Source organism: Cynocephalus volans, chromosome 16 (genome assembly GCF_027409185.1).
Source record: "Cynocephalus volans isolate mCynVol1 chromosome 16, mCynVol1.pri, whole genome shotgun sequence".
NCBI lineage: Eukaryota > Metazoa > Chordata > Mammalia > Dermoptera > Cynocephalidae > Cynocephalus > Cynocephalus volans.
Window position 1 is genome coordinate 49,039,448 of NC_084475.1, and position 14,428 is coordinate 49,053,875.

Below are 14,428 nucleotides of genomic sequence, written 5' to 3' on the forward strand. Positions count from 1 at the left end.
GACTACATCAGGTCCACCCCTGCGGGAACCCGGTGGGTGCTTCCGGGCAAGGTTCTGTGCACCTGTTCCTTCCTTCTGCTCAAGCATCTTCCCTGTCTGGGGAGAAAGGGACATGCCCGTCTGCAGAGAACAAGAAGATGTGTGACAGCGAACCTACACTAAGCACAGCGCGAAAGACTAAGCCCGTAGCAAGAATGTGCCAGGCACCTTTAAGCTGTTTGCGAGTTCACGTGACTCACCGAGTGCCGGGTCCCAGCGGTCACGTGAGGGCGCGCGCGCACTCGCGCAGGCAGAGTCGGCCTGCGCTGTGCGCGCGCCTTCGCCGCTACCTCCCACCCACCCCCTCGACGGGAGGGTGAGGAGCGGCGGAGTGACCGGGCGTCTTCGGCCCGTGCGCGTGCGCAGCGAACAGCTGTCACCCAGTGCGGAACAAGTCTCCTAAATTTCCCAAATCTCCCTAGGCCGAAGAGCACCGTCTTCTTTCTTATCCTTCTCCTCCGGGTCGTGTCCTCGCCCTCACCCACGCGCCAGGTAACCGCTTTTCCGGAGTCCGGGAGATGGGGGCAGTTGGGGGAGGGGCTCGGCCGGTCTTCCCGGCACTGCCCCCGTCCGCGCGGGGCAGCGGAGACGCCGGGGCAGAGACGCCCCGTCCGCAACCGTCATGCTGGGGAGGGAGCGGCCGGCCATGGTCGCCGGGGAGGGAGGCGGGAGCCAGTGATGATCCGCTCCGGCCCGTACGGGGGTTCGGTCCCCGAGCTCGCCGTTCTCCGAGGACCCGGAGTTGGGGTCGCGGTCCTTGAGGAAGGGGAGCGCGCGGGTGGTCTGGGGACGTCGGCTCCCTTCTTTTCGGCTCCCAGCGGGGTCTTCGGCGGACTCCAGGGAGGCCGGGCCTGGTGCGCTCCTCGGGGCCCACCATTCCCGGGGACTGTCGCGACCCTCTGGGTCAGGGTGGGGGCTCCTCTCCAGACCACCGGTCGCAAGCAGCCAGCCCCTCATTCGGGTTCGTCCTTAGCCAGCGCAGCTGTTCGTTTGGTTTTTCTTTCCTCCGGCATGGGGCCATTTCTTCCTGCAGTGCACGGAGGAGCCACCGTGCGGTGTAGACAGTGGGTGCTTAATCAGTGCGAATTAGGTCGGGGCGCGTGGACTGCCAGGCACAGGAAGTGGTGTGGGGTGGGCTAGATGTGGAAGAGGGAGCCAGGCCGGCGGCGACTCCGTGCTCAGCCGGTGAAACCGCAAGGGATTCGATTCGGATGCTTTGCGCGTGGACTCGGCCCGTCTGCCCCCAGCTGCGCTGGGCACGCCTGCGCCGGCCGGCTTTGGTTGTGGGCGATACTCGGGAGGACTTTTCTCAGGTTCCTCCTTCCGGAGGAGACGGGGCAAACTTTTCTTCGCACTTGATTAAACTACCCCCGCAAGGAGATTTATCAAGCACCGCTTCGGAAGGACAGGTTAGAATCGCGGTCGGTTCACCCGGGTACGGTTGGATCGGTCCACTTAGGTTTGCACCAAACTTTGCCTTATTCCACCCACTTGAGTCTACGGTATTTAAAAATTTTTAACCCCGGGAAACTTGTCTTCGTTGTTTCTATGGTAACGGTTACTAATATTCAGATTTCGAAGTGTTTGTGGTTGAAAATTAGTGGCTTTAATTTTTAAAGGTCCGTTTTTATTGTGTAGCACTCGGTTCTCCTTTGCGATCATCATTCAAGTTTTCCTACCTCGCTAGTTTACTTGCAACCTTCCATGCTTTGTTTTGGAATGTATTACACGATTGTTCGGGTTTTTTTAGGCCCTTTCCTCCCAATTTTAGTGTTACAAAAAATTTGCACATAATCTTTACAGCACCCCACAAACTTGGTAATACAGTGAAGTTTAAATTGGAAACTTTTTCTTTCTTTTTTTTTTTGTTATTTTATTTTGTATTTTTTTAATTAACAGACTTTAAACGGTTGCTTTTCTAAAGTTAAAAGTAAGTTTTAAACCTTGCACGTGCGCAGATGCTTTTTAAATATTTATTAATTAATTTTTTTGTGGTGGCTGGTCGCTACTGGGATCCAAGCCTTTGACCTTGGTGTTCCAACCAACTGAGCTAACAGATGTTTTTTTTTTTTTAAAAAAGTTAATCATTCTGTAAGAATGAAGATTTTCAGAAGAGTTCTTTGGATTTAAATTTCAATATGGATGAAAATCAAGTAAATGGAATTATTTTCTGAACACTTTCACCGAATCACCCAACGCTGGGTTAGGTGTCCCTGGGGTATAGTCTATGAATCCTTTTATTTTCTCATTGTTTTGTAATTGCCTCTTGACTGTTTTTTCTCCCCTACTAGAACATTGGAGCCTTGAGGACAGGTTCTGGGTTTTTTTTGTTTTTATTTCCTTAGTTGTATTTCCAGTAATTTGCCTGATGTACTCAAAACATCCTCTCTTTCTCTCTTTCATTTCAATGGTTTTTAGTATATGCGTAGAATTGTGCAACCATCACCACAATCAGTTTTAGAATATTTTAAATACCCTCAAAAGAAACCCTGTTCCCATTAGCAGTCCTTGCCCATTTCCCTCCAAATCCCTCGCCCTCCAGCCCTAGGCAACTACTAATTTATTTTCTGTCTCAATAGATTTGCCTGTTCTGGTCTTGTCATATAAATGGAGTTTTACATTATGTAGTCTTTTGTGAAGATTCATCCATGTTGCTGCATATATCAGTACTTCATTCCTTTTTAATGGCTGAATAATATTCTATTCTATGGATTTATCACATTTTGTATATTCTTACATCAGTTGACGGACATTTGGGTTGTTTCCACTTTTTGGTTATTATGAATAATGCTGCTGTGAATTTTCGTGAACTAGTTTTTGTGTGGATATATGTTTTCTTTATTCTTGGGTATATACTAGTAGTGGGGAGTGGAATTGCTGGGTTAAAGTTCTCTTGCATGAATGCATGAGCAAGGAGGGATAGGTAGTCTCAAGGACTTTGAGGGGCCTGTTAACCTTTCCCTGCTCTACTACCAAGTCTACTTCTAGAGAACAGAATTCTCTGTCAGGCTTTGTCCTGTGGCTAGTGCTGTGTTTTCCTTTGCTGGATGTCATTAACATCATCTTTTTCTGTTAACACTGTCTCTCTTCGTACTGCTCATGATTATTCCCTTGATATTCATTTATTTGTTATATATTTATTGGGGATATAGTAATAAAACATGTACATTCCATACTATCATTTAGCTCAGTGTCTAATGCGGATCTCTCAATCTTTAAACATTTTTTTACTTTTGTTAGATATTGATATTTAAAGCTCCTCCCCCAACCCCCGTTTCTGATGTGAAGTTCTTGGGAGGTGTGCATAGTTAAGGTCATTGTATTTTTTTAATCGCTACCAATCTAGGTTTTGTGGAGCCTAAAATATAAATTTAAAATATTGGCTCATTGTCTTTTTTGCTTCTCCACCCCCCTGCCCTTTGGGAGTTACTGATATTTTGGAGAAGATGCTGATCTTCTAAATCCACGTTTGCTGGGCCTAATCCTTTCCCCACACAGCTTCAGAATAATAATCCCTTCAAGGAGCCTATCCCCCTGCTCCTCCTTCAAGGCGTCTTTCCCAGAGGAATAAGCCCTAACTCAGCTCCTCCTGTAAGGCTTTGCCCAGCCTATCTTCTTCCAGCCAAACTCATCTTTCTCCCGGGTTCCCTGGATGGGCTTCATTCATACCTTGCTCACACTCTTGTTTCCTCTGGCTAGACTGCTGCCTTATCCTGCGCTTCTCTGGTTAATTCCATTTCATCCTTCAGAAAGCTCAACTCAGTTGTCACTTCTTCAAGTTAGTCCTCCCTTAATCCTACACACTTGCCATAGCAACATTCTGTAATCTCCTTCGTAGTCTAAACACTCACACTTCTACTTTTGTATTCCTCTCCTCTCCCCATCCCTATGAATACACAGAGAAAGGTCCACAGAAAATATTTACAGTGGTTAGTTACTTTTGGGTATTGACAGTGGTTAGTTACTTTTGAGCAATGAAATTGTGGATAATTTGGTTCTTTCCTGTTTATGAGCATTTTCTGAATTTTCTCTTTTGAATCAGTATTACTTTTGTGAACAGGAAAGAAAAGATAATAAAAATCCACGTTTGTTAGAAAATCCGGAAAACAGGAGAAGATAGAGGAAAAAGAAAAATCAGTTATTACCATTTTCATTTTGGTGAATTTCCTTCTAACAGGTTTTGTTTTGTTTTAATAACTTAGATGAAATGGTAGTATAGCTTCATCAAGCTTTTATTACATCTTGATTCTTTATCATATCACTCAGAGACTTCTAGGGAATGGGGAGGATACTTATCATTGGTTGCCTAGATGGAATTTCTGATACTGAAATTAAGGGAATTCTTAGAAAACAGAATCTAGTACCTGAAACTGTTAGGGTATGAGAACTAAGTATGTGCTAAATAACCGATTTCCCTTTTTTCCCTGAGAAATGTCATGATTTACATTTGTATGCTTCATAGTATAGTGCAGAGATTTCCCTTGCAGTTTCTCATTATTTGTATTGTTTATTTTTGCTGGGTGGTTTATTCTGCATAGCAGTGGACACATTTCTTCAATAGATTAACACTTGCCATGTGCCATACACTGTGTTAGGTGTGGCTCATACAGCAGTAAACAAAATAGACAAGTGAGTCGTCATGATTTCGTGAAAGGATTATTTTAAGAATATGAATATTTAGTTACACTGTAATATTTTCAGATACGCAGTGGCTTCAGCTGCTATGGTATTTATGAACTGCTACTGTGTAGAGTCTTTAAAATTTATTTTAAATTTTGTTGGGTTTGTGTTTATTACATATTACTGTGTGTGGATATTTAAGGAGCAGAACAATGTGTCATCAAAGCCCTTTTGCTAATAACTTCTTTTTTGATATCTCCATCCAGTTGGGTGTGTTAATTTGGCATTTCCCCTTGTTAACTATAATAAGCAGAACTGTGATCTTTCCTCTCAGCTCCGCTTCTCTGGGACTTTTCAGGCATTTCATCCCATCTCATTGCTCGCTCAGGAAACCCACTAGTTATCCCAGACACTTCATGGTTCCGCAGCCCTCATATCCAAACCATCACGAAACCTTGTCACTTGTGTTTCAGAAGTATATATGCTATCAGTGCACTTGTTTCCATCTACAGTACGTAATCCCCCTATCTACTCCAACCTTCTTCCAATCTCCCACCTGATGACCTTTTAAAATGCAAATTGGAGCATTCTCAATGGCCTCAGGGCATTTAGCACTCCTGCACTATCTCTTCTTATCCCAAGCTCCCACTAAACCTTATCTATTCTTTTTTTCCTTCTTTCTTGGATTTTAAGCCTTATCTAGATGCTTCTACGTTTCTTCTCTGCCCACTGGCTTTTCTTTTCCTTGAACTGTACAGGCCCTTCCCAAATGCGCTGTTATTGGCCAGGCTGACTTTTCCTCCCATTTTCCTCCTTTCCATCTCTACCTGAATGTATTCCTTAGAGAACCTGACCTGTCACCCATTCCTCTTCCCCAATCTAAATTGGCCTTCCCAATGATAATCTAAATTACCTGTACTTTTCCATAACACTTAGTACAGTTTATAATCGTATATTTATTTGATTATTTGATTGTCTCTAAACTGTAAGAACTTTCCAAGGGCAGGGACCAAGTATTTTTGTTCACTTAACATCACACCGGCACCCTGTGGCCTCACCAGCACTACAGTATAGGTGTTCAATAAACATTTGTTGAACAAATCAATGACTTTTACATGTGTGAAAAAATTAAAGGAACTGTAAAACCAGAAAACACAGTAGGAAATATATTTTACCCATGATGACCCAACACACACACACACACAGACACAAAATTGAAAGAAAACTTTCACAAAATAGTACCTTAACCACCTATGCTATACCTTGATATTTTCTATTTTGTTTTGTATCACATGTTATAAAAATATTGATATAACCTACTGCATTGGGTAGAGCACTGCAGTTTGAACAGCACACAAAGGAAAATGCCTCATTTCCATCAGCCACCTTCTTAGAAACACAATTGTTATTTTCTCTGTCTTGTCTAATAGGAAGTATAGGTATACCTTTATTTATTTATCTGTTTTGACAGTTGGCCAGTAAAGGGATCCGAATCTGTGACCCTGGTGTTATAAAGCTGCACTCTAGCCACCTAAGCTAACTGGCTAGCCACAACTCCCCTCATTAAAAGAAATGACTAGTTTTACATAGAAGTTCTGGCCTGATCTTATGTAGCTGCCCATAGGAGGTTGCTAAGGTCAGGTTGAGAAAATCTGAACCTGACCCTGCCTTAGGTCTTATCTTGCAGTTCTCTCTGGGCCACTGGTAAGCCAGTAATCTTCTGCCTGACTTGACTGAGCTCATTTCAGGTATGTGGTCAGTCACTAAATTTTAAGGCTGGCCTCTCCTTAGCTTCGTGTTCTTAATTTGGTACTAACCAAATTCCAGAAATGATAATGGAGATCAAGGCTAACCAGTAAGTGTTTGTGAAAGTATGAATTAAGGAGCCCTGACTAGGTGATGGTGCCACCATATTCACTGAGTCACTGGAGCTGTGGCTCTCACAACTATTCACTCACCAGAACTGGAAGGAAGGCTCTGGGCTTTTTGGTCCCACCATGAAATATCGATCTCTTATAATCGATATTGCTAAGTGCCTAGCAATAATAGGGCTGTTTTGACTGAACACGTTGCTGTAATATTCGCAACTTGGGAGACTATTTTAAAAAGTTGGAAAGTTCCCAAGCTGCCTATGTTTAATTAAAAAAAGCAGTATACAGTATAATATAGATTGTATGGTCCCAATTGTGTTTAAGCATGTTTGTGTGTATGTTTAGAAAAAAGACACCAGATTATTAATTTTATTGATCTTGGTGGTGGGATTGTTTTTATGAGTGAACATTCCTTCATTTAACAGAAAGACTCAGTTAAAAAAAATAAATTTTCTATACATTAACGTGTATTTGCAAATAGGGAAAATAACAGTTATTAAAATGTTGATTAGAGCCCAGGTTTCTAGTGGCTGTGTTTTGGGGACCCCTGCCAGGTGTGACATATATTTGACCATCATGCTGTATAATCTTGTACTGCATAGTGACCTATGGTCTGCTCCTGGCCTCCATCACTTTCCTTCCCTACCTAAGTGATTGAAGCCTCACTAGCCTTGTTTTTCGTCTTGTTGCTCATAGGATTCCATTTCTCCCCTGTCCTGCTCGAGCAGGTAGATGGATGTTCACTGTGGTTGCCCATCGCTTGATAGTTTGGGAAGTCTTTATATCCCTTATTAAACTCTACTGTCTGGTTGGCCAGTTAGTTCAGTTGCTTAGAGTACAGCCTTATAACACCAAGGTCATGGGCTTGGATCCCCTTACCATCTAGCCTCCAAAACAACAACAACAAAAACCCTGTTGTCTGGCATGAGGTGAGGGGTTGGAGAAGGTTTTGGGTGAATTAGTGAATATACAGGTGATATCTTCTTTCTATTAAATTTGGAAAATGTTTAGCTAAGTAGTGGGACTTATGAAGGAAACATATTGATAGTTTAAATGTGTAATCATCAGTAAGTTTTCCTAAACCTGTGTTTGAAATTTTTAGTTTTTTAACACTCAAGTCTTAGTAGATTAAATTAAATATTTAAATATATATGGAAACTAATTGATAACTGTATGAAAAGCTATCATTCTAAATATTGACTTGCTATTAACTGGAGAAGGAATGGGGAAATTTGAAATTGGAGAGAAATGTCAAGAGTTAGGACAGTTAGCACAGATAGGACCTTTGGGGGTGTGTGGGGGGGAGGTGGGCATTTTTAGGGGGCGTTATAGTCCTGTTCTCATTTTCAGCATTGCATGTTGAGAAATCTGAATTTTTCCCATTGAACCAGAGTATGAGGCATTGGAGGATTACTGTTCCTGGTGTCCCTAATCAAACTCACAAGAACCAGAACCTGGCTCTGAAGCATGCATGTCTGCTCTTCAGGGCTTTTTCTAGAAACTCTTTGTCCGTGGGAAAGCACATGAGTGATTACACATTGTTTTGTGACAGGGAGGTCCCAGCAGATGGAGATGGGTATGGTTGAGCAGGGTGTTTTCACCTGCTGGGCTTCCCTGACTCTCAGGAGTATTATTCTCTGCTCATCGGAACATTCTTCCCTGCCAGTACATTTTCTCCCATTGAATAAGGTTAAAAAAGCACATAAGGCTGGCTGGTTAGCTCAGTTGGTTAGACCGCAGTGTTATAATACTGAGGTCAAGGGTTCAGGTCCCCATACTGCCCAGCCACCAAAAAGAAAAACACACAAAAAAGCAGATCAATTCCTTCGCTTTGGCTCCCTCTTTATCTCCATCTAAGTTGTTTTTGCACAGGACATTTGCTTAAATTCCAGTTCCGAGGACATGCCTTTTGTCTGTGATCATAACTATCTTGTTGCTTCTGTTCCGTTTTGTACTGGGAGTCCATCAGATACTTAGTAATAGATCTGCAACATAACCAAAGCCACTTTAGACAAGCCCAAGTACAAAATGGTGCCGCCCACCTCCTCCCCTCCCATCCCCTTCCCTCTTCCCTTCATGAGAAGCCTCCTGACTTAAACAGAAACCCCTTTTGCATCTGCAAGGACGCAGTTCTCTACCAAGATCCACATTAGCATAATGACCCTCCTTGATGGTATCAGCCAGCCCTTGGCGCACTATATAAGCTCTACCACCCTCACACCTGGTGCTGTCCTTCATTTTCAGGGCAGCCCTGGGCCCTGTGCCACTCTGAGCACAGCCCGGCAGATTTCTTTCTTTAATAAAGCTTGAACTTGAATGGTACCCGGCATCTCGGCTCACTTTCTTTCACTTAGCATGGTCAGAGGCACCTCTCTGACAGATGGTATAGTATAGGCTTTTTTTTTTTTTAAGCTTATCTCACTCATTTTGTTTTTGTCTGTTTAACCTTCCAAAAAAAAAAAAACAAACCCTTGCCTGAAATTTGAGCACTTTCCTGACACCTCTACCTTAGTCTCTCACTGACATTCAGGCAGCTTTTAGCAGGAAGAATCTGGCCCTGTAATAGGTAAATTCGTTTTTCTTTCCTTTTTTGATAATTTTACCTATCTATTTTTTTGTAGCTGGCCCGTAGGGGGATCCGAACCCATGACCTTGATGTTATAGCACCATGCTCTAACCAACTGAGCTAATTGTCCAGGTCTATTTATTTATTGTTTATTTAAATTTTAAAAATTCACTTTATATAAATATATATAATAAATATTTATTTTTGAATAAGCAGTACAAGGTTTACAACAAGATATAAAGTTCAGAAGGTATAAAAGTATAAAAAATATATATTCTTATGGTCTTCAGGCAGCTGTTTCCTCCCTCTGTTCAAACACTGTTAAAGAATTTCTTTTAGGGCTTTCTAGGAGTACTCTAAGCATATGTGTGTATATGTATACATTTTTTACACAAATTACAATTTCTGTACATATTGTTATGAACTTTTTTTCATTTGGAGGTGATTTTATAAATATCAGTACATACAGAGCTCCCTACATGTGGTTGCGTGGTATTCCACTGTAAGTATGTACCATAATTTATTTAACCAGTGCAATATTAAAAGTCAGGTAGATTGATTTTATTCCTACACAATGATCTATGTATTCATGTACCATTACCTCAATGTTTTCATTGTTGTAGTTTTATATTGTGTTTTCAGACTTTTCGAGGCTATTCTTGTTTATCTTTCATTATACAGTGTTTTCTTTAGAGTTAATATGTCAAATTACAAAAACTTATTGATACTTTTATTAGGAATGTGCTTAGATTATGGACTAACCTAGAGAAATATTTTTAAGATGTTATGTTTTCCTGACCAAGAATGTGGTATGCTTTTCATTTGTCGTCTTTAATTCCTTAAATAGGATATTTTATTTATTTATTTATTTATTTTTTTGTCTTTTTCGTGACCAGCGCTCAGCCAGTGAGCGCACCGGCCATTCCTATGTAGGATCCGAACCTGTGGTGGGAGCGCGTCGCTGTGCTCCCAGCGCCGCACTCTCACGAGTGCGCCACGGGCTCGGCCCTCTTAAATAGGATATTTTAAAGGTATCTTTACACAGATCTTTTGTATTTCTTAAGTTTATTCCTTTGTATTTTATTTCTTTAATTTGGGACAATCTCAAACTTTTAGAAAATTGCAATTACGGTGCAAAGAACTTTTATTTCCTTGAAAATTTTGAGAGTAAGCTGCCTTCATGCCCCATCACTACTCAGTAACTGAACGTGTATTTCCTACAAAGACATTTTCCTATGTAACCACAGTATATCCATCAAAATCAAGAAATTAGCATTGATGCAATACTATCATCTAATCTTTAGACCCTTCACATTTCACCATTTTTAATAGTCTTTAATGTTCTTTGTAGCAAAAGTATCCAGTCCAGAATGATACATTGCATTTTCTTGTTTTCAGGTATTTTTCAGCATCCTTTAGTCTTAAATACTGATATTCATGATCTTGATTTTCATCATCTTGACACTTGAAGATTACAGACCACTTATTTTATAGACTGTCCCTTAATTTTGGTTTGTCTGAAGTTTCTCATGATTAGATTCTTGAGGCATTTTGGGCAGGAATGTCACAGAGGTGATGCTCTCTTTTCACTGCATCTTACCAGGTGGCACACAATTTCATTTTGTCATTTTACTGGAAATGTTTACTTTGCTTGATTGAGATAGTCTTTTATGCTTTTCTGCTGTAAAGTTACTCTTCCTTTGAAAAACTGTAAATATCTTGTCCTGGTCATGCTTTCAATTTATTTATTTATATCAGTTTGGACTTATGGTTTCCTGTTTCATTCAGTAAGTTATCTGTTAATGCTATTATTTATATTGATGCTCAAACGTCATAGGTTTGTCTCATGGGAACCCGTGAAGCACTGGATTCTGTGTTCTTTTTACATATCCCATCATTCTTTGAACACTCCCTTCATTTCTGGCACAGTGAGATATCTAGGCACATCTTGAATTTTGCTTACCCCAGATATTTAGAAGCTAAGATCTAGATGCTTATTGTTATTTAAGTGTTGCTCTTAGGCCCTCTCAGTGAATAGAACCAGAGAATATGTTTATGTTCATATACATTTATGTGTGTGTATATTTACTTATCTATCTATATATACACACACACACACACAGAGAATTACATAAGAAATATGTACTAATAGTTTATTATTTTAATGTATTTCTGGATTTCACTTGCTCATTTTTTTTTTTTTTTGGTGGCTGGCGGGTATTTGCTCATTTTTAGAAACTTCATCAATACTCTTAAAATTGGTCTGCAGTTCTTTAGGGCCATTTTAAAAGTTTTGTTACTCATTTTAGGCTTGCTTCTTAAGAAAAGATTTCGAAGCTTGCTATTTTTTCTCTGTGATCTGGGACAGCTTAAATAACATTGGATTATGTTTCTTAAAAATTGGACAGAATTCCTCTGTGAAACTATCTAGGCTTGGTGCTGCAGATTTCTTCTTCATTTAGTGGGCTTTAGTGGTTGTTTTTGTGGCAGCTGGAGATCCTAGGAAAGAGGTCAGTTACATTTGGGACCTGGGTATGGGGGATACTGAACTTACAATCAGTTCATTGCACCTACTTGCTGTCTGACCTTAGGAAAGTTATTTACATTTAAGTCTTAGTTTTATCATTTCTCAAATTGGAGTAATCACAGCCTGCTAATCTCACAGAGAACTTTTAAGAATGAAGATGAAGTAACATGTTAAAGTATAGTAAAGAACCAAGCAAATGCAAGGCTTTTTTAAAAAAAGGTTCATTTTAATGTAAGTATTCAAAGAGTTGTCAATGAGAATAGCTCTCCGTGTCATACCCCCAAGACCAGGCAAATGGAGAAAGAAAAATTATGAACCAGTCAAACCAAGTATGTCCTAGATAGTTCATTTTCATGAATATTAATGAGGATTTGATCTTGTACTTATTAAAACCATATATATATATATATATATATATATATATATATATATATATATATATATATAGGTGCTGGCTGGTGCAGAGATCCACACCCTTGACCTTGGTTTTACCAACATCACACTCAACCAACTGAGCTAACTGGCTAGTCCTTATTAAGGCCATATTAATCAAGGAAAAACTTTGGGTAACAGACTGTGATTTTACTTTGTGCTTGTATCATGATTGTATTTGTGTTTAATGTAAGTTTGTTAAATATCTGAGACTTTGAGGAAAATTACACTTGTCTGGTAGACCTTGAAAATACTACTAGATGTGTGCATGTCAAGGAAGATTTGTATTGGTATCAGGATTAAGAGAATAAGATCAACAAATACCTGTGCAAAACATTGCATTTAGGATGAAAATATACCAAATATGTCTCTTAAGCTTGGACTTTTTGACAGTTAGTTATCAAAAAATGTGCACATTGCCACAGTTCTCTAAAATTTCTTGCATACATTAATAATGAAAAAAGCAAGGATGATCAGATTACTGAGTCTGATGTTTCTTTAACTTTGTTTCAGTATAGCCAATACCACGTATGGTTTATGCGATTATGAGTTTTTAGGAACAATTTCAAAGTTTGCATATGAAATTGCCTTTGAATATGTTTTCAAAGTATTTCAAATTTTAGATGTTTTTATCTTTGAAACTAAGAATGTGTAATTTACATTGCCTCCGGTGAGTTGTTCTCGCAGGCCTAAATAGATTGGGTTAGTCTCCAGTGTAAAGGTGAGACGGTTTCACTGTAGAGCTGGTGGAAGCAACGGGGCTGCGTGCGCGGGTGCGCCGACAGGACAGCGCAGTCCGCAACTGGCCGAGGAGCTTGCCGCCGGCCAAGCCTGCCTGCCGCGGGGTGGGGCGGGGCGGCGCGGGCTGGTGTTGCCAGCAAGCGGCAACAGATGCTGTAGGCCGGTGGCATCCGGACCTGGGAGACTCAGGTAGCTCCTTGGGGTGCCTCTGCTGTCAGTAATGCAAAGATTCTTCCTTCTGCTTCAGCTGGGTACATCTCTAGGGATTGTTGGGCGGAGTCTTAGGATGATATTGTGGTCTTCCTCACTTTATCTTTTCTACAGTGGGTGTAGCTGTTTCCATAGTCAATGCCTATGATTTACATTTTTGAGATTACTCTCTTTATAAGAAAGTTTTCTCTTTTCTTCTTATTACCTCCAGGTCCTTGAAGTTAAATAATTTTTTTTTTTGAATTATTAAAATTTATTTTGCGGTTTAGGGTCAGATGATCAGAGTCAGATTTACTAAAAATATCAATATTATACTAATTATAACATTAATAAAAATTAGAACTTTAATGAAGTATGTAGAAGAGTGGAGTGAGCCTATGAGAAGTACAAAATGCCCTACTGTACCACTAGTGCGTATTGCAAATATTTTCTTTAATTATTCAATACTGGTTAGTGAGATACTTGATATTCACTCACAGGGCATATATTAAATTAAAATCATAAATGATGAACCCAAGTATACTTGATATTTCTTCCAACATATAGAATAGGAAAAACTGATATATTTGTTTAATGTTTCTGCCAAGAAGTTAAATAATTTTACCTAGCAAATTCTTTGATAAATCTTTGTATTTAGCTATAGAAGCAGAGAGTTGTCACTTGAGCGTATGAATTATTTAGGAGGGAAATTTAGAAAGGACAAAACCTGTATGCTCTGGAGGAAAATGATGGGACTACTTATCTTGAATGTAAAGCTGAAGAATTTGAAGTTAAAATGGTTTGCAATTGAAAACCATTTTATACTCAGCGAATGGCTCGTAAAGAATGTTACATTTGGAGGGCTGGTCGGTTTGCTCCCTTGAGAGAAAGTGGTTCTGGTAACAAGGAGCTCAGGGGTTCTCATTCCCCCACCAACCAGCCGCATAAAAACAAACAAACCCCCCCCCAGAATGTTACCCTTGGAAGGTTCATCTATCTTGGTGGAGGTTGGGGTCTTGTGGAATTAAAAGCAGGGAAACCAGGGGGGTATTGATAAAATAAAGGCTTAAACTTGTAAGGGTTGTACTAGTTTTTGTGAATCTAAATAATCAGTTCCTTCTATCCCTTTGCTCTCACTCCCTCTCTTTCCTAACTTGGGGCCATGGAGGACCTTAGAGGTCATTTAGTCCACTAGTTCCCAGACTTTCAGATTTGAAAATATACATTGTACTGACTTAGGTTTGCCAACTTTGATTTTCTACCAAAATAAAAATTATTAAAGAAAACTTAACTTCTGTGCTGTTTCTGTCCAAAATACACCAACCATGTAGAAAGGGTATTCTCTAAGAATCAAAGATGGAACTTTTTAACAAACCAGAGCTCTTTTATTCCTGTTTTTCTGTGGACTGGTAGAATCACTGCTCACCAGTGTTTAGTAACACT

At 40.2% G+C, this 14,428-nt stretch overlaps 1 protein-coding gene across 4 annotated transcripts in view; it reads left to right on the forward strand.

The window, feature by feature from the left end:
- Positions 1-364: 364 nt before the first annotated feature.
- The window catches only part of KDM4C (lysine demethylase 4C), a 371,099-nt gene continuing 357,035 nt past the window's right edge, over positions 365-14,428 (forward strand). For all 4 annotated transcript variants that reach the window (XR_010021850.1, XM_063080305.1, XM_063080306.1 and 1 more), the window contains exon 1: positions 365-531. The gene's annotated coding sequence lies outside the window, so the exon portion shown is untranslated. The remainder of the gene's footprint in view (positions 532-14,428) is intronic.